General features: G+C 40.6%; 1 protein-coding gene across 1 annotated transcript in view; it reads right to left on the bottom strand.

The window, feature by feature from the left end:
- The window catches only part of med30 (mediator complex subunit 30), a 42,979-nt gene that overhangs the window by 5,833 nt on the left and 12,274 nt on the right, over nt 1-24,872 (bottom strand). The window lies entirely within an intron of this gene.

Genomic DNA, 24,872 nt, shown 5'->3' with positions numbered 1-24,872 from the left:
ACTCTCATGCCTGTACGGTATGTAGCTTAGCACAAACAATGGACACAGGGGGGAAACAGCTCGCCTTTTTTTTGTCCAGCAGTAACAAAATCTGCCAATTAAACGAGTACATCTCAATAATTAAAGCACCAATGTGTATAACTCAATGTCATCTAGAGGTGAGAATGCAGATTGAAGCCATTGACTGTATATGAAGATGGACTTCATGACGGCACCCCAAAAGTGAAGCCAAAACATCTTGCTCTCCCCATGGTAGCTGGCTGCAGTATAGGTCATAAATCCCACGCCCCCCATGTTAAAAAAAAACAAGGTACATGTCAAGTCAATTTCTGATTTCTGTCATTTTATGTAATTCTTATCACACTGATGTTCGTCCAAGTGATAAGTCTGCTTTTAATGAGTTATTTGATTATATAAAAAGGGGGCGTGACTCTACTGCACAGACTCTGGCTCCAAATGACCTCACGCAAGCAAGATGGCAACTCCCGGAAAGGAGATAGTTTGGCTTCAGTTTTGCATAGCTACGGGTAGTGGAGACGAAAAACACTAGACCGTCTCTAGGGCCAGTGTTTAGTTTGTCCATTCTGGGCTACTGTAGAAACATAGCAGGCTCCGCCAGATGAGCTTTTCCCCCAGTTTTGACTTTTGATGCTAAGCTAAGTTAACCAGCTGCTAGTTGTAGTTTCATATTTTAGTTTAAGACATAAGAGTGATACCTATCTTTTAATCTAACTCTCAGGAAGAAGAGTAAAAGGGCATATTTCTAAATATGCCAAATGGTTCCTGTAATATTAGGACAGCCATATAAATCAACAGTGTCCTACAACAGGAAACTCACAACTGGACAAAGGACAGGCCGGGGCGAGATCTGCTTTTCAAACACACATAGACAGTCTCGTTACAAGTCACATGGACTCATAAGTAGTTTGTTTATTGGACAGAGTTTTGGAAACCTGTCATCTCGAGAGATTAAACACTTTTGGCAACGGGGAGTCAAAAACAAATCCGATTCCAGTCCCTGTAAGCTAAAGTATGACGGATATGTCAAGAGTTCCTGTCTCTGCTGTAATTTACCTCTTCTTCATATCCACTGAATTTAAAAAAAAAGAAAAAAAAAGTTGACTATGAACAGAGTGGAAAACTGGAGTCACACTGCAGTTTGACCTAAATTCATCTTGTCGTTACACGTTTTCCAAAGCTTGTGAAACTGCAGGTTACCAGGTGTTGTTTAATTTCATTTTGGATTCTTTAACTATAGTTTAAATAAATCAGCACAAGTTGATCTTAATTGAGCCCCATATACAGTACTTATGCTTCTACATTTAGGCTTTTAAAAGAAGTCTTAAAGTCCGTTAATAGTCCAAAAACCTACAAGATTACCATTTTTCACTTTTTTTACTAAGTAGCAGCAACATTAAGTGTAAAAGTCTCAATTTGTCCATTGTCTTCTGCTCTTCCTTAAAGAAAAATCTCCTATATATCTTCTGAGTCACAGGCCGAGGAGATACAGACCTGTGACTCATTTGTATGTGCAGCTTTTATCCTGACACCATCTGACGCCTTGATGACCATCGGCTTTAACTATCAGTTTGGATCTCAGCAATAAAATACCCACAGATTACACAAAGATGGGTTATACGTATCTGAGAAAAGATTAGATGTACAAGTGGAGGACAGTGGCCCCGTCATTAGCCAAAGCCTTTTAAAAAAAATAGAAAAGAGAAAAGAACAACCGGAAAAGGGACAAAGAGCTCTTTGCTACCAGGACAGAAGACAACTTGTTTAAATGACACGGATGAAGGGTTGTGTTACTCCATCTCTTCTCTTCTTCCTTCTCTGCTTCTCCCTGTCTGACGCTCTCAGATTCCCTTCATCATGCTCCCTTTCTCTCCTACTCGTCCAAATCAGATCAAAGACGCTGTCCTCAGTATAAGGGTGAAAGACAGATGTGAAAGAGGAGGAGGAAGAAAAAAAAAAGCAGCTGAATTTTTCATCCAAAAAATCACTTTATTAAAATTCTGCTCCAGTGAAACTTTGCCACGAGAGAGAGAGGCTCTAACTACTGTATCTCTGTGTATAATGTCAAGACGGATCTCTGACTCAGGCCACCAAAAAGACTAACCCCCCCCCAACCCTCCCCCCGACCTGAAATCCATTAGTAACAAAATGTATTCACACGCTCACATCTTTGGCCCTTTGGATATCGCTTTCAATTAAAAGTGAACAGATTTCTACAACGCCAATACATCACTGCTCAGTTGCTCTCATCAGATGCAACAAACCAGTACAACATAGTAATCTGTTAACACTTGGGATTTGTCAAATGTAGGCCATCATATTAAAAAAAAAAAAAAAAAAAAAAAAGCAGGGTGTCTTCAGGCTTATCAAGCTTGATAATTGGCATCTCTATATTAATTAATTCTGTTGCATTATCTCCATATTAAAGCCGATTGGGGAGTTTTTTTGATCCATTAGACATTATAGAAAAATCAAGCTAATCTTGTAATTATATTATTATATGAATAAGATGAGGTATTCATCTGCTTTTTAGCCATTTAGCCTGTTTCATCTACGATTAAAAACATGACCACCACGCTCTCTGAGCACATTAAGAACCCGAGCGTTGTGTTTTTGATGAGCGACTTTGAGATAATGGCTGGGAAGAAACGACTTATATTAAAATATACGCTCACACACACACACACACACACGAGAAGAGGAAGAAGAAGAGGAGGAGGAGGGGGGAAGGAGGAGGAATATAGCAAGTGGAGCAAAAACGTGCCTTCACTCAGGATTCCTCTGCTAATCCGTCCTGTCGCTGGCGACTCAAATCGCAGCTTTGACACCGACGGATCTGGCTGGGAATTACAAGTATAAGTGTCTGTGAGTGAAGAGAAGGGATTAGGGAGATGGAGGAGGAGTACAGAGGAGAGGACAAGAGAGGAGAGAACAAGAAAGAGGAGAGGAAAGAAGAAAGAGGAGAGTAGTAGAGAGGGGTAGAGAGGAAAGGAGGAGAGGAAAGAGGGAGGAGAGGAGAGGAGAGGAGAGGGGAGGAGAGGAGGAAGAAAGGGGTAGGAAGTGGAAGAGTAAAGGAGAGGGAAAAGGAGTGGAGGGGAAAGAAATGGAGAGGAGAGCGGAAGATGGAAGAGGAAAGGAAGAAGAGGAGAGGAGGAGGAAAGGGGGGGGGAGAGGTGAGGAAGTGGTAGAGGAGAGGAGAGAAGTGAAGTGAAGAGGAGAGCGGAAGATGGAATAGGAGAGGAAGAGGAAAGAGGGAGGAAGAGGAGAGGACGACAATAAGGAGAGGAGGGGAAAGAAGTAGAGAGGACAGCGGAAGATGGAAGAGGAGAGGAAAGGAGAGGAGAGGACAAGAAGAGAGAAGAGAGAGAAAGAAGAAAAGGAAAGCAGAGTAGCGAAGAGGAGAAGAGAGGAAGAAGAAAGGAGGAAGAGGAAGAGAAGTTTATGTGTTTCAGCATAAAAAAACTGCTCTGACTTATTTTTTTGCTGCACCTTTTAACATTTTTCTCAAGTTTTTTAGCATCAAAGCTCTTGAAATATCTCACCACACAAACATCAAAGTACTGCTGAAACACACAAAGTAATTGAGCTAACTGTACTGCCAGTATGTTAACGCTATAAGTAACTATGTGGTAGTTAGGGCTGGGCAATAAATCGATATTATATCGATATCGTGATATTTTATAGATATCGTCTTCAATTTTATATGTGATATGGAATAAGTGTTGTCTTTTCTTACTTTTAAAGGCTGCATTACAGTAAAAATATAATTTTCAGAGCTTAACAGACTATTCTATTATCTGCCTTTATCCACTTATCCACATAACTGATGGTTATTCATCAAAAAGCACCAATAGTCATCCATAAAATATTGTCAAAATATCGATATTGAGGTATTTGGTCTAAAATATAGTGATATTTGTTCCTGCTCATATCGCCCAGCCCTAGTAGTGGTGTGTTCCCAACTTTGAAAAAGTTATAGCAGGCATTGTGAGCCAATCAGGACAGCAAGGTTTGACTTATGTGTATTATAACCAGTAATATCAGCCTGAAGACACTAAACTAGAAATAGAACAAACAAAACAAATGGACAGGCCACGTAAGGTCAGTATCACCACCGATGGAAATGATGGAAATTGAAAGCTACATTTAGATTTCAGTGAAGAAAAACAGTTTTTGTCTCTTGATGCAAAACCAGCTCAGCTCCTCAGACAGTGTGACGATGTTTCCTTGGCAGAAGTCAAATATAATTAAACGTTCAGGTTTATATTGAGTGTGACAACAACTTGGAGAAGAGCCTCAACTATGTGGAAAGGTGCTTTTTTATTTTCCAGAAACCAACGATCTCCTAAATTATGCAAGATGAAAAATGTCCTCCAGGAAATGCAACTCCCTGTTTGGCAGAAGAATCAGGACACACTGTTTTTAGTAAGGAGCGTGTCTACAGTAGAAGCCGAGAGAATCTGTATGCAATGAAGTAACCTGAGAAACTAATGTACACCTGCACACACAAGCCTTTGATTGGTTTCCTTCAAAAATCCACAAGCACACTGATTAACACACTACATCATGTTTGATTAATCTGTACACAAACTCAAGTCTAAAAATCTACCCTCTTTGTTTCCTTTAGAGCCACGCTTGAAGTTTCTCCCCTATTTACCATTTTTTATTCTAAGCTAAACTAACCATCTCCAGGCTGTAGTAATTTGTAGCTGTAACCTTGAACTGGGAAGTAGTGATGGACATTTTTTATTTTCTTTTACAAAAACGATTAAGCAAAAACATGATTGAAAGATTAACCTTTAATGAAAAACCTTGTAAGTTGCAGCTTTGTTAATGTAACATTGTACTCTGGGAAGTTTCTGAAGTCCAGGAGCACAGACCCAAAGTCAAACCTGCTTCTACCTATTAAATTGGTTGGAATTAAAGTTGGAAGCAAGATTTGTTGACACTAATTACACCAATTTTACAATGTCCAGTAACATATAACGATATTAATTCAGTTCATTTTAAACTGATTAATACATTAGATTTTAAATGTCAGTGTTTTGACGCTCCCAGGTTGCACTTGATGATGTGCACGTGTACTAAAAATGTTCCACCAAAGTGAGATGTCAGTTGAGGCAAAACACATTGCCCACTTAAGAGGAAACTTGTAAAAAGCACAAGTGAGTTGGGGGTAAGTAAGCTGCTTACTGCTCTGCGCCCTATCTGGGGAACCCTGTGACACTAAGTGGACCCTGGTTTACCATCTGACAGTATACCCACAGGGAGTCGTGCCAAGCGGCTTTAATTTGCCTGACATCAGTTTTTTTTTTTTTAAAAGCCCTTAATTGACTTTATAAACTTTATGGCTTTTTCTCAATGGGAAGGTTTAAGTGCCAGTGTGCTCTGTGTTTGGCATGGGCATTCCCAGGGGAACGAAGCCCTTTAAAGGGATTTTGAAGGCAGATAAAAGCCTTCTCTTCCAGGGGTGGCAGAAATACAATAGTCATGTTGTCATCCTTGCATACACCTACCAACGGGGTTCTTCCAATACATCCTCCGCATTGAGGTGGAAAGCCTGCAGTGTCAGCCGACTGTTGCAGAACCGTTGCAATCGATTTAGCCTTTTAGAAGTATCTGGGGCTAGGCGCCCCCTCACTCCCTCCTAAGCACTTGAGTCTCTGCCAGGTAGCCCCATCGATTGGGCTTTCCTTTGTGATTTGGTTCCCAGTGATAATAAATGAGGGGCAAGAAGGTTGGAGTGCTGTTGCTTTAAAACCAATGATGGGCAGCCAACCAAGTGACTTCACCATCAGCAAAATTGCACATCACAGTAAAATCCAGGGTACACAGCTATGTTTACTGGGGACGGGCTGAGTGACACGTTAAAGAAAATGCTTATTTCACAGCAGAAATCCTATTATATTAATCACCCTCATTTATCTGTTTTGCAGGGCTAAGCACATTGCACACAACATTGTGCCTGAGTACATATCTAAGTTCATACTAAGTTCAGGGGTGCAAAAGTGTTAATTCGTATACAGCGGCAGATAAGCCGCAGCAGCTTGGGAAATGATAAGCATAATGAAATTTAAATCACACGTTTCTGGGTCTCATAATAGAAGCACCGACAGGCAGTCACCAAGGTCTCTGGAAGCTGCGTGTCAAAAAGGTGACACCAATGTGGAAGTGACGTACACATGTATTATCTCTAGTAGCCAGCAGGGGGCGACTCAACTGGCTCGAAAATAGAAGTCAGATTGTATGGAAGTCAATGAGAAAATGACTTCTCACTTGATTCATTGCCTCAGTAAACAGTTTCTTAATGAGTTTGTGGTCTCAATCTCTAGTTTCAAGTTGTCTTCAATACAGCATGACGTTCATGTAGTAAATGATGATCCTATTTAGAGTAAAACAGACGATAAAGCAGGGTATGATTCAAAGTGTGCCAAGTTACTATGACAACATTGATTATGTTACATAACCTGGGCGTAACCCCAGATGATAGGCGTAGTTGTCACTATTTCACAGAATGTTTTCAGTTCATGAAAGTTAATTGTAACATTGTGGTCCCTCTAAAGAGTTGGCTTCTTAATGGTGTTACGCCTGTTTTTCATTAGAGAAAATAAGCATTAGCACTAATAAGCATTTATCACACTTAGACATAGACTGTAAATGCCCTATTCCAACCAAGCTAGCAGCTAGAGCTAGGATCAGCTCCACCTTGTGTCCAAATATGGTCACTTCTGGCTTCAAAAATCAAAAATGGCGACTGTCAAACATCAAAACAGCAATCCACAAACCAACGGGTGACATCATAGCGACGGCGTCCACTTTGTCCATTTTTTACAGTCTGTGGTTGTAAGGTTCCACCAAATAAACAAATGTGTGCAATATGACCTTGAAAGGTTTGTTATTAAAAGGTTGTGACAAATCTTGAGACAGGATATACAGTTAAATAATAAACTTAAGAAAAAATATGATTACAGTAAATTCTTGGCAGTAAATGTCACCAGAAATTAAGCATTACAGTAAATATTAAAATACAACAAATGTATTTAAAGTTTGAATTAAGAAAAATTAGTTAGTGAAATAGGTGTGGTGGGAAAAAATTGCCTTTTCCTTGATTACTGAGTGGGAGGTCTCTCCCGAGATAGAAATTGATCACTTACACTGAAAACAACAAGAATGCTACCATATCTGAATCTGAATATAATTAAATGCGTGAGTAAGAAATATTTACACCAATGGGTGAACAGTTTTTCTTGATGATTGTTTTTATTTATTTGTATTAAATGTCTTTAAATGGTTCTAAATAAAAAGAGACAAAAAGAAAAAGGGGATCAAAATGCCTGTAAAAAAAAATGATGAATTTCCTATTTGTTCATCTGGGAAAATATTTGGCCATAAAGATGTAACTGTTTAACTGTTTGGCCTATAATATTGGTCTCTAGCTGCAGGTTCACTCAACACGGCATCAGTCGGCATTAAACAGTGTCAAACAGCTGCTGACTCCCTTTAATTAAAGGTTTTCCCTTTTTGACATCTCTGCTGCTAACTACCTATTTTATGGCAGGGTTTAAAGAGGAAGTAGAGTTCAGTCTGAAAGTAGCTGCAGAGACTTGCTGCTGCTTGAATGACTGTTTTAATATGCAGGTAATATGTGGATGTAATTAAGTGGGCGCATAGGCATCTGTATGCATTTTTGTTTATCGGTGAACAGTAGGTATGACTGCACATGTGTCTGAACATGTACAGCAGTGAGTACTCATGAATACACACATGCACGTGAGCGTTGAGAGCTAGAAGCCGGCATTTGAAGAGTGATATCCCGCCGCCTCAATCTCAGAGCAGACAGGACGTCTTCCTTTCATCTCTCTCAGATGTCTGTCAGGGGCTTATATCATATTCTGAGGCCACACTGTAAGTAAACATGATACTTCAAGGGTTTTTAATGGCCAGTGGAAGATTTTTCAAGAGGTTCGAAAAGAAAAAAAACTTTGATTTAAATGTAGCGCCCTTCAGGTGCCAACAACGGTTCTCCAGACGTCAAAAGCATCTTGTGACTCAGAGATATGTTAAATTGGTATAATCACACACATGCACTTTAAATTAGCTTCCCCTATGGCATTTCTCCACTGATGTAATTTTGCTTCTAATTACCTTTATCGTTTTAAGAGTGAAGGCACCCGTATGGAGGGGTAAGAAAAAGAGACAGGCAAGCAGATTTCTGCAAAGATAAAAGAGAGGTAACTCCGACTGAATACCTCCATTCCTCCCGTCCCAGATGTTGTTTATCTAGTGTAATAAAGACTTGATGTTGAAAAGAGAACAAGCACTTGTTACTTGTGCTTTACCCCCCTAGTCAAAACTGTAATAGACCCTTCACATAAAGCGGTTTCTCAAGTTCAAATGCAAACATTTCTGCCAGCACCTGAGCAAGCAGCTTTTTTTTTTTCTTCACTAAATAAAAAAGGTGGAATGAAAAGTGATGACAGAGTTTGAAGGAAGAAAAAAATAAATGGAGTGCTTTCAGGTGATGTAACATGGCCTTTGGCAGTCATGGCACAGATCTTCAATCACTTTCTTGACAACAAACTCTGACTAAAGCTAAATGTGGAAACAAATGCACCTTATCAGACCATTTACATCCCTTAAATTGCACACCAGAGAGCATGTTGTTGTTGTTTGTTGTCTACTACATGCTTTTTTTTAAATTGCTGTTGTCAAATGCTGAATCCTCAACACATGCCATTTTTTAACATGAGCATCTAAACTCTGCTAAATCCTCCATGTAGATAGCAAGATAAACACCTGTCAGCAACTCTGTCCAGTCAATCCTGTGGCAAAGTGTCACTTTATCCAAAATTGAGCCTAATCCTAAAATGTGTTTTTGAACTATTATTATTTGGTTGATTAGCAATACCTCCACTGCCTCGGTTGGGTGACAGGCTAACATTGCCAACAGTAGATCCACAATTTTTCCATTTATGGTTTGAAATCCAAAATGTTTACTAGTTTACTCATAGCTGGCTCCAAATGGGTCTGAAAAACAGCCTTTATTGAGAATCAAACATTTACATTTTTCCCATGTTTTTTTGAACATCAGCCCGACGAGCAACAGAGCAACGTTTTCAAAATCTCCGTGACTGTCACGCTGTCAAACAAAGTGAAACGTTGGCATTGTGATCCTAGTTCAGTGATAAAATGTCAGAGCCAGTGTCTTCGTGGCTTTGATTGCCGTGCTCTTGACAGCATTCAACACACGAGTCATCAGACAGTTTGTTTGGTGTGGAGTTGTTAGGCTGACAACAATGTGACAGTGTGACAGATCTGCGACTGGAGGCGGCTGGAGAATTAAAAAGAGAGAGCAAACGACAATGGGCGCAAACATGTAAACAATGATGAGGGTTTTACTCAATGGACAAAGGGGAAGTCAGAGAGAAGATTTTTGTAGCACTGCGGAGTTTGAATCATTTCATTTAAATAATGAGCCGCAAGGTGTGAGATGCTTGTTAAAGGACACGTAGGACAATAAAACAGTGTTTACTTACACTGAAACTCTACAGGATACCCTTAATTTAAAACAATCCCTTGGCCGAGCGCCACTGCAGATCCATATGGTGGTGAGTGTGAAACTCTGCCTAACACTGTACCAGCGGAGGTGGAACATCCATGGATACGACTTGGAGGGAAGCCAAAGACCCTAACCAGCTCCGTAGAGACTTGCAGTCCAGATTGTGCTAAAAAGTGAGGAGGAAGAGGGTGTTTGTTTATAGGCACCTCACTACACGATCCCACCGACTCTACCACCTACTGCAGCACCATCTACTAGCACTAGTCATCATTACAAAGCTCGCTACAGTATGTTTCAGCCGTTATCTTTCATGATCACCAATAGAAACTAAAAAACCCCTCATACATGTGACTGATACCGGTCCAATAATCATTTGATCTACCCCTGCATGTATTAACAAGAATATGCTGTTAAATTGGGTGGAAAGATAACCGATGAGCATTATCACTTATATGACAGATCGTTACACCGAGAATTGAGCTCGTAAAAGATCGTAGCAGACACACAGCACCCACTTTGGTCTGAATATGCACTTTTATCCTCAGGGTGAAGGTATAGCGAGCCCAGGATGTGGACTAAAAGAGGCAACACATCCTGGAGCGCTTTGGTAGCTGAGTAGTTACCACGCAACGTCCCCGGTTTAACTCCGGCGAGGGACTCTTGTCGTCTACTATGATCTGCTCTCGTTCTCTCTGTTTCCTGTCAGCCTCTATACCAGCTACTTTAGAATCAAAGCAAAAATGACACAACATAATTTTTTTTTTTTAAAGAGAGAAAAAAAAAAGAGGCATCACATCCTTTGTCCCACGCTGTATTCAGCTGCTTAACAAGCTTTGATCACGACACACTTTACTCAATTTGCACTTCATGTTTTTATTGATTAACCAAATGATGCTTCTTTTTTTAACTTATGATCTTTTGTCATGCATCGCTGTTGACGCTTTGATGTGTTTTTTTTTTTGGATTTTTTTTTTGTGCTCTCTTTGTTCAAAGCAAATTCCCCCAGGGGCAATAAAAGTTTCATTCATTTGAACATTGATCAAAAACATCCAGGGCATCCTAAAAAAAAATCCATTTTGAAAGTAAGCACTAACCCAGATGTTGGAATATAGGATCATATACACTGATTTTGGGGTTTTCTTTGATGCAAATGTACAATTTTGAAGTCTGGAAGTCTTGGAAGATGTTCAAACTATGACTTTTTTTTTTTTTACCTATGTAAACTTGTGACCGGGTAAAACTTTCTTTGTCATTTATGCTCCAAACGGATGCCTGATGACCTGAAAAGTGCCCCGAGCCGACGTTCCTTTGAAAGTAAATTGAAAACATCTTTCTTTACTGGAGCCTTTGGTCTTTTATGTGAACTTACTTTCTGTTTGATGTTTATGCAAGTCTTCATTGTATATTTCTATTCCTCTTTAAAGTGAAATGATGCTTTTGGTATAAAAGCATCCGAAAAAGACAAAAACATGCCTTGATATGCCTTTTTTTTATTTTTTAGTTATGCTGCATAAGTGATCTACCAACACCATAACCGGTAAATGGCGTGCACAATACAACACAAAAAAAAAAAAAAGGTTTCCAAATTTCATCCCGCCTCTCTTTCATGTAGTGAGCACCACAACAGTTAGACAATAATATTAAAAAAAAATCTGCACCTCTAATTGCTTACATAGCCCTCATAGTGTAACACAAAGTAGAAATAATTGGGGTTGCACTTAACACTAAATGCAACAAAATGCTAGGAAAACACCTATCCCACCCCCTCCTCACAAAAAGCACAGCTCTGATTCCTCCTCCGCAAGAGCTTTGCTGGCTACACTGCCCCTCTGACCCCAGCAAAACAATTAAAAAGCCCTTGGCATACAGAGAGCCTCTAATGGGCCACATATGAGGCTGCTAATAAGACAGAGGTACGGGCACCTGCTGTGCACAGCCTACTAATTTCTGGAGCCTGAACATAGTGGTGGAGGATGGGAAGGGAGTGACAGAAGAAAAAGAGGGATAGAAGAGAGGGAGAGAGACGTATAGAGAGGAAAAGGGGAAAAAGGAAGTGGAGCACAGCAGGGGTTGGCGACTGTGGGCGTAAGGGGGAAGAGATATAAACTGAGAAGAAGAGAAACACAAAAGAGGAAAAAAAAAAGGAGACAGGGAATCAAGAGGAAGGCAGAAATGCAAAAGCGTGAGATGCAAGAGAGAGAGAGAGAGAGAGAGAGAGAGAGAGAGAGAGAGAGAGAGAGAGAGAGAGCATCTGCCAACCAAGCTGCATCCCTCTCTCTTGGTCTTATTACAGTTAGGAGGTTGCGTTTGTTTATCATCAGGCCTCGGCAGACTCCCCGCTCGCTCTTCAGATAAAACTAACCGCTAGTGCCACTGGAATTCATTATACACGCTGAGCCGGCAGCCAGCTCACACAGGTCTAGAGAGGAGAGAAGAGCAAAGCCAGACAGTGGATGGCTTTTCTATTTGAAATTACAAACACCCCCCACCCCCTCACACCCCCACTACTGCCTGCCTCCTCCGCCTCGTGCTTTTAATTTCTCCCTTTCTCATTTAAATAAAGAGGACAGACGCGGTAATTAACGGCGTATTAAATTTTTCAAAAAAGGCAAGGCAGTGTACAGTGAGGGAGGAAAAGGAGGGTGAAGGGGCATGGGGGAGAGAGAGTGAGAGAGAGAGAGAGAGAGAGAGAGAGAGGGAGAGGGAAAGAGAAAGAGAAGCGGCAGCAGCAGAGTGGGAGAGATAGTAACTAAAAAGAGGGGGGGGGGCAGAGAAAGAGAGGAGCTGTGGAGAATTAATAACAGGCCAGATCTCTCCAAGGCCTCCTTAATGGGCTGTGACAGGAATTTATTCACACTTAGGCTGGTATTAAATCAAACGCGAGGCGAGTGGCAGTGGCAGGCTGCAGCAGAAGGGTGGGGCAGGGAGGGAAGATAGAGGAGAGGAGGGAAGGAGGTAGGAGGTAGGAGGGTGGTGGGGGTGGTGGAGGGGGCAGGTGCGGCAGCAGAGAAAACGACAAGGGTCTGCCGTGTCGCACAGGTCCGGCGTTGCAGCCCCCGCTTCGTGAAGGAGAGTCATCGTCCAAGGACCCTTGGGGAGAGATAGAGGGATGGAGAGATGGAGCGGGCAGGAGACGTATGAGGAGAACAAACGATGAGTGATGTGCCAATGACAAGACAGCCTGTCCCACGCCCCAGATGGAATGATTATCAAGTAGTTCGGAGAGACGCTATGAATCATCCTTCCTCTGTGCTTGCAAAATGCACCGTCACTCACACCAGACATCCAGCCAGCCAGTCAGCCAGTCAATCTGTCAAGTAATCAGTCAGTCAGGCGGGTAGAAAGGAGGGCTCGGTTTTTCCACCGACTTGGACGGCGCTCGCTACAGACAGCTGGCGGAAAATGGAAGCCGCTCCAAAAAAAAAACAAAGCGCCGTCCAAATTAGCGTTGAGAGAAATATTCAGCTGCTGAATACATTTCTCATATTCTTTTGTTTTCCTTCATTATGTGGTGTGTGACTGGTATTGTAGGATATTCATTAGGGGGTGTAATTTGTGGTCACTTGGGGGTGCCACAGAATTCGGTCTGTGTTTTTTTTTTTTTTTTTTTTTATTATTATTATTGGAGCAGAAACACAGTGTGGATGAGCGGGAACCCTGAATTGATATGCACAATCACATTCTACGGCACCAGAGGTCTGCGCCACAGAGATTGAACAATCGCAAGCCATTAGGCACCAATGAATTATAGCTAATGCATCTTAAACATTTATGCAAACACTGTTGACTTTCACACATGCTCTGGTAAAGTTTACTTCTTCACACACGCACACACACACACATGCACGCTCACATTTGCATAATCTGCAGCTCACTACATGCTACATGCCTGTGAGAGAGCGAGCATTATAAAACAATCGCAGGCCGACGATCACATTTACATTCAGGCGCGTTGTAAACTGGAGACGAACACTTTGGAGCACACTTCAATTTAAACGCATATTGTCACGCGCGGCGCACTCTCCCTAGTAAAAAGACACTTGTGGAGAGTGATGAGCGCGTCGTCGCCTCCTCCTCCCCCTCCAACTCTGGGCAGATTGCATCACCATCCGTCAGCCAGACTCCGACAAACAGCAATTACCCCAATCGACAGATAACGAGAGCAAGGCTATCACTCACAGCCAGGACGCCCCATAAAGCAGCCAGACATTACCATGGACAAGTCATTTATCTGCCTCTCCTCTAACCATACCCCCCCCCACCCCCCCACCCCAACCACTACTACCACCACCACCCTTTCTACCACCCCTTGCTGATCTTTACTTCTACTACTCGTTCAATGGTATCAGCTTGCCGGGTGGGCTTCAGGCTTCAGGCTTCAGGTTTCAGGTTTCAGAGGGAAAAGGGCAAAGGATGCGGCTGAGGGGGGACTACAACGGTTTGAGGCTGTAGCAAACGCAGAGGTACCTTCCAGTGCAACGCCACCGATACCCACTATATACCGGCTCCAAGAAATCTGTGACATCTATTTGTAAAGGGTCAACTTCTCTGTAGAAATACTTGTTTGCTTTGGTCTGAATAAGTGTATGAGTTTCTACTTTGTTGCATTTTTTTCCTTTGGTTCGGTTTCACACAGCAATATTTCAACAAAAGCTGTCTGAGCTGTCACTACCTTCAATGGTCCGAAATCTTGTAATGGAAGGGAGGTGGGGGGGTTATTTGTCAGGAAAAGCAGATACACTACAACATTTATAAAAAAGGACTTCTTTCTTTCCTACTAATGCATGAACTGTAGCACACACAGGGGATGCAAAGGTGTGCTAGTTCCACACAGCGGGGCGGATTAGTAAAATGGTCCTTGACCATATTTTCTAACAGCAATAAAGTGTACTACTGTTATTACTGAAATAAACAGCGTCTCTCTCTCTCTCTCTCTCTCTCTCTCTCTCTCTCTGTCCTTGCCTCAGTGGTGCTGAGAGATGCTCAGTAGCAGCTATTCAACAGTTCTTTTTTTTTGTTATCATTCAAATTCTTATTAATATGAATAAAAGCTTAATCAAGCGCTTTATAAATGATGTGTCTGCCATTTCCAACCAAAAAAACTATTTACAATTTCCTCTTTTTTTTTCACATTGGTGCCCCTGAGCACAGCAAATTGGCTGGTGCCCCCCCCCCCAGGCACTCGCCCAAAGCAATATATGAATGATCCAAGCCAGACGTTTGGGCCATATACCAAGAGAGCAGAAGGGTACATTTGAACGTGCTTCAAGATAAAGTCAAGAGAACTATGTGATGTTTTACGTTGTGGGAAGAAAAAGACGTGCTGCCTTCAGTCGACTAAAAGAGAAGAAGGAGCATAATGTGCAGTGCAGCTGGCTACTGGAGCTGCTTTAATCCAAGAAATGTGCATTGCTTTCTGCAGTTGGGATCCAGTTCAGATCAAGTTCATACCGCAAATGAACCGCACCAGAGTTCGTTAGTAACCAGACTGACTTGAACAAAGACTCCGTCCAGCTGTTTAGTCGACTGCTGTGTCACACCTGCCAAAATGAGCCGCACCAAAGAAGTTAACACTCCAGGGTCCGATTCAATGAATGGAAACACCTAAAGTCAGTGATTTTAGGATTAGGATTTCTTCCACAAGTCGTTATGGTCTCAATGGTTTTCTTTGTTATCTATGATAGTAAGCTCAACCTCTTTGACTTTTGGTCTACTGGTTGAACAAATAAATAAATAAATAAAAAAGCAATTTGATATCACCTTGAGCTTTACAAAACACCACATTTTATAGACAAAACGATTTATCAAGAAAATAATCAGCAGATCAATTTACAATGAAAATATTCTTTAGTTGCAGCCCGGCTGTGATGAAGAGACGACTACGAGTCAACAATGACTCATCAGCGATCGATATGTGTGTTTACAACAGCAAGTTAGGGTCTGAATAGCTAATTTCAGATGTGCTAATTGGTGTCTTGGCGGTGATTTCTAAGGTTTTTGTTTCATTAACATTTTAAGAGACGCTCGTTTTTAATCATGTTTGCCTTAATTGACATGTCTCTCAGGATAATACACACAAACAGCTGTGGTGGTGGTGGTGGTTGCCACTTCTTCCAACAACCCTCAGCTCCTCCTCCTCCTCCACCGCCGCTGCCGCCTCTAAATTTGTATTCAGTAACCCAAAAAAAAAAAAAAACAACAAAAAAAAAAACTAAAGACAGGGTGGCGAGCATTAAACTCAACGTCAGGCGTCACAGGTTCTATGTCAATATTTCCTACAGTCTACAGAGGAAGCGGGGCTTGGGAAAGGGCTACAGGCAGGGATTAGGTAGGGATTGGACGATGCGGACATTTAGGGCTGAGCCAACACTCCTGCTTCCCATTATTGTCCTCTCGCACCAAAACACACAGACACACACACACACACACACACACATTCACATCAACTTCAACAACTCTCCTCAGATCACTTTCTTCTGCCGAATAGTAACTAGGGTGGCGTCTGTTCCAAGGTTATTTCACTCGAGAACAGAGAGCACAAAAATCCCCATCTGTGGATTTAGAGTCCTATTACCCTACTATCCTATCACTCCTCCCTATCATCACCCCCCCCCCCCTCCCGCCCCAGCCTCCTCCTCCTCCTTTCATCCATGATGCATTATATCATTGTTCATTTTTTACAGCCATGAGTGAATTTAAATTTTGATAGAAGTCATTTTTTTCGACAAATAAAAAAAAATCTACTTTGGGGCTTTTCTAAGGGGAAATATGAGCTTGGCAATCCTAGACCGGTGTGACATATCAGCTGGAGAGTTTGCAGCATGCTTGGACCTATCTTTTCACTTATGCATCAATCTTCTATCTCTCTCTCTCTCTCTCTCTCACTCTCTGTCTGTCTCTCAGCATCTTGTTACAGAAGGCATCCTATTTCCCCCGCTGCAGCTGAATTTCATCAGTCTTCTGTTATTCCTTTTGAAGACCCTATCTGAATGGGGAACGGCTTAACTCTGACGATCCGCAGCTGTCTACACATCTATCAATCCATTCTTTCATCAATCTTTAACCTGTCCTCTCTTCCCTGCACATCAAGCGGGCCTCCACATTCTCTATTTGCTGCTGTACACAGTTTCACTTGTGTCAATAACATAATGTAAATGTTCTGTGGTACTTGTTTGTATTGGTGGGGTTTGTTTTTTCCCCCTCAGTGATTATTCGTCCTTTACCCTCCACTTCACACATCTACCCTCTTTGGCAACACAACTATCTGTCTTCCTGCACCTTTCCCACCTGAACAGTCCGCTTCTCTCTCTCTCTCTTCCTCTACTCAACACAAGGTTTTCTTTCCACATTTCTCTTTTTTTATATCTATATCTATTCCTCCATCAATCCCTTCATTGTAACATCACTCTACCATTTAGCTCTCTTCCTACCCTGTTCGCTTCCTCTTTCCTGCCATCTCTCTCTCTCCTCTCTCATCCAGAACTATCCTATCTGGCTGGAGTGACTGCAGCAGATGTAGCCAGGCCACAAACATCTGCTTCCCCCTGTCCCGCAGCATCTCTACTCTGCTGATCAGACTAACCGCTTTAACTCACCAAAGCTTGCTGTCCTTACTGCTGCCTTAATGTGCAGCTGGCCAGCCTGGGCAAAAAATCACAGCTAAATATGTTGCAAACACATGAGGCATACACTCTGTTTCACGAGAGGGCCAGATTGGAAATATGTGTTTCTAATAAGTTCAAGTTTTAGCCTCTGGCGCGGAGTAGGCGATATAAACCATATGAACACTCATCGCAATAGAAAATGTCCTTAATAAGAAAACTAGAAATACTGTTTGATAGTTTGGCATGATACTATTGTGTGTGAGTGTGTGAGTGTGATAACAGCCTTAAATATGGATAAACAAAGTAACATTAGATTGGTGCAGTGGCATTACTTTGTCTACCTAAGGCCCCATTTGGCCACTAAGTGAATCAGACACTCTCAAATAGGGTTAAACAACATAAAATCCAACACATAATGTTGCTAACTCTGTGCCAACAAAGACAGGAAATACCACAAACCGAGTTTATCACCATCCAGTAAAAGCGTAGTCTCAAAATCACCAGCAATTAGACCCGACCCGTCCCGCCGAATGAGCAGCCGAGAGACACATGACACAAGCTGTTGCTCTTTAAAGCCACTTTGATCCAGACTGAAATGACTTCACTATTGGATGAAATGCCATGAAATTTTCTTTAAACATTCATGATCCCCAGAGGATGAATCTTTGTTGATTTTGTGGATCTTCAGACTTTCAGGTCAAGATTTTAATTTGTGCGATAACTTAACAGCGAAAGACACGCTGCCAATAGATGAGAAATAATAACTGACACAAGAAATGAGCTTACTGGCAGTAAATGTTTCACACTGTGGAATATTTAACAACACTGACTGCCAAGATCTGTTTTGTTTGTGTATAATTTATTAATTTAAGCACATTCTTTCTTCATAGTTCATACAATTATTGGTATTTTGTAGGGAATTTTAAGTGAAAAGTAATTGTGAATTAATCAGTCAGCCTATATTATCAGCTGATATTGGTCTATCACAGATATATCAGAATTGGCGTATATGTTATATGCACTCAAATTAACTTTTTAAATTATATACACTGCAAGGGGGGTTGAGCATAGCTCATAGAGCACCCGCCCCATGTGTTGAGGCTATAGCCCTCGTTGCAGGTGACCCCGGTTCGAATCCCGAGCCGAGCGGTCTTGTCCTGCGTGTCATTCCCCCTCTCTCTGCCTCCTGTTTCCTATCTATCTCCACTGTCCTGTACATTAAAGGCAAAAAAGCCCGAAAAATATACTTAAAAAAAAATAAATAAATAAATTATATACGCTGCATTTTATGTATATTTGATCATTTTTCTTAACTCAAGTTCAATATATAAATTCACGTTTTTGTTTTTATTATTTATAGTTATTTATCATTCTTAAATTCTGAGTGTAGTTTACTGTTTCAATGCACTGACGTCATTAATACGTAATTACGTAATTAATAATGACGTCACGCCTCCTTTTACATATCTTTGTCACAAGTGTTTGATAACCACATTTGAGGGATAATTGCGAAACATTCTGTATATATAAGTTCATCTATTGATATATCGATGCCTGATTGTTTTACTCCCTACTATCAGCATTTGCCCCAATCGTAGGTCCCCTAATATTTACTAATGTTATACTTTTGTTCCCCAAATCTTCTAAACTAACCTCTGGGTTTTATACTTAAAATAATGCACCCAAACAATAATGAAATGTAAATAATACGTCCACCTGTGTGGCTGTTCATGGGTTTAAGTATCCCGTAATAAGTCCCTTAAAAATCTAAACTAATCACAAAGATGTAATATCAAGAGATACCGACATGGTGAAGACATATATTTATGAGGTTATCAGATAATTGAGATGTAGCTGCAAATCCAAATCAATATCAAGACATGATTTATATTTTATACATTCATCACATGATATATTTTATTTTAGTAAAAGGGGGAATATGCCTACATACCGTATATATATTGTATAATGTGCAATCGCATGATAAGGTCTTGGTATGTGTTAGAGATTGCAGAGTGTGAGGAAAGCTTGCCCCGAGCGATTTTTGTTAGCATGTCTTCTCAATCTCTATATGCTTGGATCATTTGACAGAACTCTATTTGCATGCTAATGCTTTGCATAGGGGGAAGGTCACATCACAAACAAGGTTATTTATCACATGCATACACAAGTCTCTAATAGAACTAAATTACACTCACTTTCTAGTCCAATATTTTATGTACTGTCGCTGAGACTCACAAAGATAAGTGCAGTTAAGATGAAAAGAGGCAATACTTTTAGGATTTTGGGGATTTTTTATTTTTTGTGAGAGTGCTGAATATAAATTTCTGTATTGCATTGAAGGTATATCAATAAGCTTTTGGTTATTTATCCGCTACAGTATCAGCAGGCTTTTACTGTGCTCTTTGTGGGTATGGTGGCTTTATGTGAAAAGGAGACGCTGTTTGTTTTGGACGAGGCTGAGTGCAGCTGAATGCAGGGTTCGCTGCAATGTTTCACTGTAGTGTTAACATTTAAAAGCAGCCAGGGGAGCTGTGCTGAGCTCTTAAAAATAACCAATTCTCATCTCTGCTGTTGCTGACATTCCTGACCTTGGACCATTATCATTGCAGCACACTCAGACAGCTTGGCATGCACAATCTGTACAGAGCCAGCACAATACAGCACATACATAGAGAAGAAAGAGAGAGAGAGAGAGAGGGGGGGGGGCTTCAGCTAGCATGCACATGTGTGTGAAGGCAAGTGCAAACACAATCTTGTGTCTCTGAAGAAAGAACAAAAGCTGTCTCACTCAATATACACACACACACACAGATATACAAACAAAACAAATCCATGACAGAGGAGGCAAACTAAAAGGCCTCCTAAATAATGCATGATGTGTTTTACTTGAACTTTAGCCATGCTCCACTGTCCGTAACTACTGCACTCTGGTGAGATATGGGAAGTGCTGGGAGGTATTGTCTTTGACTGCTGGTTGTTTACCTCACCTGCATCTATACAGGATATAGGTTTCATCGACCCGAGGCTGATTTTTGCACACAGTGCTTTAATGTCATCTTGATGGGCCTGTTTCCCAGGAAGAGATTAAACGTAATCCTGGACTCAAAATAATCTATGATGGCAAATGCCAGAACATCAAGGGGCAGGGTTTGCCAGTGTAAAGAGAGCCTGTATCATGTCCCATCTGTCAGTTCAGCAATGCGATGTGGCGCTGTGACAAAAACACCCATACTCCTGCATTTCATCCAAGAATAAATTGCCTCCTTTTTTCTCATGTAAATCAACTTGTCATTTGTCGGAGATTTTTCTTGAAGGGGGAAATACCAAGCACACTTTCAACCTTTTATCTTACGCTGTTCCTTCCTGAAGCCTCTCAGTTCAGCCTCTGTTTGTAACAGGCTGTTTCAGCTCCTGTGTCTTTAACATAGACTGTATAAAAGAAATGGACGTAACATCCGTGACGTCTCCCATTGGTTTGTGGACTGCTGCTCAGAAGCCAATAGTTTCGAATCTGGGCAGCGCCATCTTGAAAATTTCAGGTGCATGCTGGGAAAAATAAAAACACAGAATCTACTTATATGGGCATGAGGCGTAGCCATGGGAGGAGCCATGGGCGGAGCGAGGAGGTTGCGAGGGCTGGATCTCGAGGACATTGGTCAATCAACCTGTCAATCACGACGTAGCCATGCCCTAATGCATACCCTGCTTTATCGTCAAATATAAAATCAGGGAGGCCAAAATTTCACAAATAAACATCATACTGCACTGAAGAAGGCTTTAAACTAGCGATTGAGACCATAAACACATTTTGAAAACGTTTACTGAGGTTAGAAATCAAGTGAGAAGTTGGTGAATTCTCCATTGACTTGTATTGAGACGGAAGTCCTTTTGACACCAAAACGGTCGCCTCCTGGTGGCCTTTTGATAGAATGCAGCTCTAAGTTACTTCTACGTTGGCATCATTTCAGAGGACCAGAACTAATCAAGTATCAAAGATTTTAATTGTCATTCCCGCTATGTAGATACATGAAAGAGAACAAATTACCATACTCGGGTCCTGCAGATCATGATGAAAATATAAAATAAAACAACAACATCTAAAATAGGGCATAATAAGTCAATAAATAAATAAGTACATAAAATAAACAGATAATGATAAAGTGAGCAGTGCAGTATACCAGCAAACACTAAAATCTAACAGGCTGATAGATATTACAGTATGTAGTAATAGGATTTCACCTCTTTTTTGTTCTTTACTTGAAATGGAAACCTTTCAAATAAAAAAAAAGTTTGTTTGTTTGCTTTGTAATCGTTTCATTATTCACTCGTATGGTTTTGAATGTTTGACTGTTTTGTTTTGGTTGTTTTTTGTTTGTTTGTTTTGTTTTTTCTGTCTCTTTTTTTGGCTTGGAAGTGACTGTTCGAGTTTCTTACACCCTTTCGAACACTGGACGATTGTTGTTTTGTTGTCTATCTAAAACATTTTACTGTCATTTCTGTCTTGTTATAATCCACAGCCACAGTTAATTTTGTTTCGTTATTTTAACATGTTCGAAATTAATAAATAACAATAAACATCAGTACATGTTTGAGCAGACAAGGCGAAAAACTCAATGAACAACCTTCTCAACAGCTTTAGCAACAAAAGCTATGGACAGCCGTTTGTAATACACAATTATATTGACTAAATAGCTAGATCAAATATTGGATAATGGGGCCGATCTATTCACTTCAATACTATGTTTGTGACGCATGTTACTTCATGCAAAAATAAATGTTTACAAAGAAGTTTGATTCCTGTTTATTCTGAATGCTGTTACAAGTGGCCGCTGGTGCACAATTATTCATTATTTTAATAATAAATAACAATTCAGTTCATTTATATCTATGTTAATACGTTACATTTTGTTTTACAAAGTTAGGAAAGTAATGTTTAAGTCAAGCCTGGTGCTTTCAGTCTCTTCCACACAACGAGGTATTCAGTTTATTAATTAATTCAACAATGGTATCAGATCTGTAGCTGGTATCAGAGGATATGCAAAACCCAAGTATCGTTATTAGTACTGAAAAATTTGGATCGGTACATCCCCTGATTTGTAAGCATGCAAAAATCCCACAAAGAGGAAGTAGGTGTTGCAATCAGAGTATAAAAATAACAGAAAATCACAAAAAGCCTGACATGTTCTAAAGTTATTTCAACACCAAAAATTACACTTAAAAGCTTCCCGCAGTGAAGTTACGTTTTCTTGCGAGTTTCTTTGTGTATCTCAAAAATACCCTGTTTTCATTTGACTTCATTTTGACGACAACTGAGGATTAAATCTTTCTGCAACAAAATTTCTGACTTGATGTAACATTACTCTCTTCATTGCACTTAAGAGTGTCATAAAACAACTTCTCTATGACAGCTGGGTAACAAAGAAAACATATCTGATAGTGAATAGATTTAAAAAAGCTCTTAGGTGTGTTTGATGTCCGACACTTGAAACCACTCCAAAAGTGAACACTGCACTCACAAGAAGAAAAAAAAGAAAGAAAATCAAAAGTCACCCCTTCTTTCTTTATTCAGCTATTATCTCGCTCAAGTTGTCTCTTTTGTATCCAATGGTCAGCTCATCTGACTTTTGAAATATATTTATATACTACACCGGTAGCTCCTTATTTCTATCACATTTTCATGGCTACTAGACTCTTTTCATGCATACTGGCAACACAAAGACATTCATTCTTTTACTCTTTTTTTTTTTTTTTTTTTTTTTTTTTTTTTACAATCTGCGTTCAGTGAAGAGGAAACCAGACATGTCACATTTAACTACCACAACCAGGTGAGGGCTTGAGATGTAAATTAACTGGTTAGACTTGAGAGCTTCAGGCTAAGCTTTCATTTTCACTCCGAAAGTTCAGTACAATAGGCTATCGCTGCTGGCATCAGACCCATTTGGAAGTCGGGTCTCACACTTCATTTTACCCTAATCCACGAACAAGACACCGAGATACTTCACCTCCTTCCCTCAGGGCAGCAACATATGCCCCGCCTGACAAGGGAAATCCACTATTTTCTGGTACGGCATCACACAGCCTCAGATTTGGAAGCATTGACCAACCAATTCATATTCTGCTGCGAACCGCGTTAGTGCAAGCTGTTGTTCACGGCGCGGTGAAGCCAACAGGACTACATCATCAATAAAGAGCTGAGATGTAGTCCCGAGGATACCAAAACCATGCACTGTCTTCTCCTCGGCCCTCAGAAAAGCATAACGAGGCAGAAACCAAAGCTGACTATAAACAAGATTGACTTATTATCAAGATTACAGACACAAGTTTCCTTATATTTCACTTATATTAGGACAAGATGACTGCTAGCAACAATTTCAGCCCTTGACAGTTCAATGAACAGTTCGATGATTTCAGATGAGAACAAAACTGTTAAATCTGTTGGTGTAATAATCACAGTTTTCACAATAAAGAGTTAAATAATTATGCGTAATAACACACAACACAGAAAAAGAACAAAATGAAAAGTTTCTGACTGTTAAAGACAAATGAAACCATAAAAGATGGCACTTAATTATGATATTATGATGGGGATTATGAATTGATAATATACTGTAGAACATGTGAAATATATTGTGATACTGTGGTTTTTTGTTTGCTAAAGTAAACGCTGCTGTTTAAGGCCCATTTATGCTCAACGTTAAATACAGATACGGACGGAGCCTTCTGTCCGTGCTCTGCGTTCATTTCGTCCGTATTTCTGCACGTTTCCATAATGCTTACGGATACGGACCAAACGGAGCAGTACCACCGGAAACCATGGGGTGGCAGTGTTGCTGTCACTACTCGATACGTAGCTCTAGTGAGACACGAAGAAGAAATAACGGTGGAAGTTGGTTAGAAACTTTAGACATATCGTTTTTGTCTTTTATGCAAGAGGAACATTATCAATATCTCCTCCAGAGTCGCCATGTTTGTTTTTGAGTTTGTTGTTGTCATAAACGTTTGACTCCGTGCTGCCCCCTGGTGGATGTATTGGTTAACATCCATGCCAACGTAAAGGACGCATGGAAGTATGTGAGCAGTGACGGTAACATCGTTTGAAACGGACGTATTCATTTTCGTACGTCCGTTGAGCATAAATGGGCCCTTAGTCAGTCGTGGACAACACTTAAATACAATGAGCAACACAGCGCCCCCTGCAAACACACCATGAGTTACACACTGGAAGCTCAACACACAAGACACACAACATGTATTCTGATTGGTGTAAGATTTAAGAGCTGTGGGAGGAATCTGCAGACTTTCTCTCAGTTCTCGTAGGGCACCAATTACAAAGATAATTGCAAATTTCTACTACATAGGTGACCTAGTTTTAATAAATCATCACATTCACAGTGGTGGATTTTTTCCTTTAAAGCTGCAGGTTAATGATGGTGTGTAAATTGACTAGCCTATAATGAATTTCACACCTAATTATCATTTTCTTTAGAATTATATTAGATCCAGTGTTTCCCCCAAGATTAGACTACAGGCTCAGGTAGATTTAACTCTTTTTCTGTCTGGAGGTCGATGCGTCTCTTTACTGATATGAAATAATTTCATGTTAAGCTGTGATGAAGTTTCATATCACAATATATGAACCTTAATATAAGCTTAAATGGCAAATACACAGGCAACCCATGCAACTATGT

This window comes from Scomber japonicus, chromosome 15, assembly GCF_027409825.1.
Source record: "Scomber japonicus isolate fScoJap1 chromosome 15, fScoJap1.pri, whole genome shotgun sequence".
NCBI lineage: Eukaryota > Metazoa > Chordata > Actinopteri > Scombriformes > Scombridae > Scomber > Scomber japonicus.
This window is presented reverse-complemented; position numbering and strand designations above follow the sequence as displayed.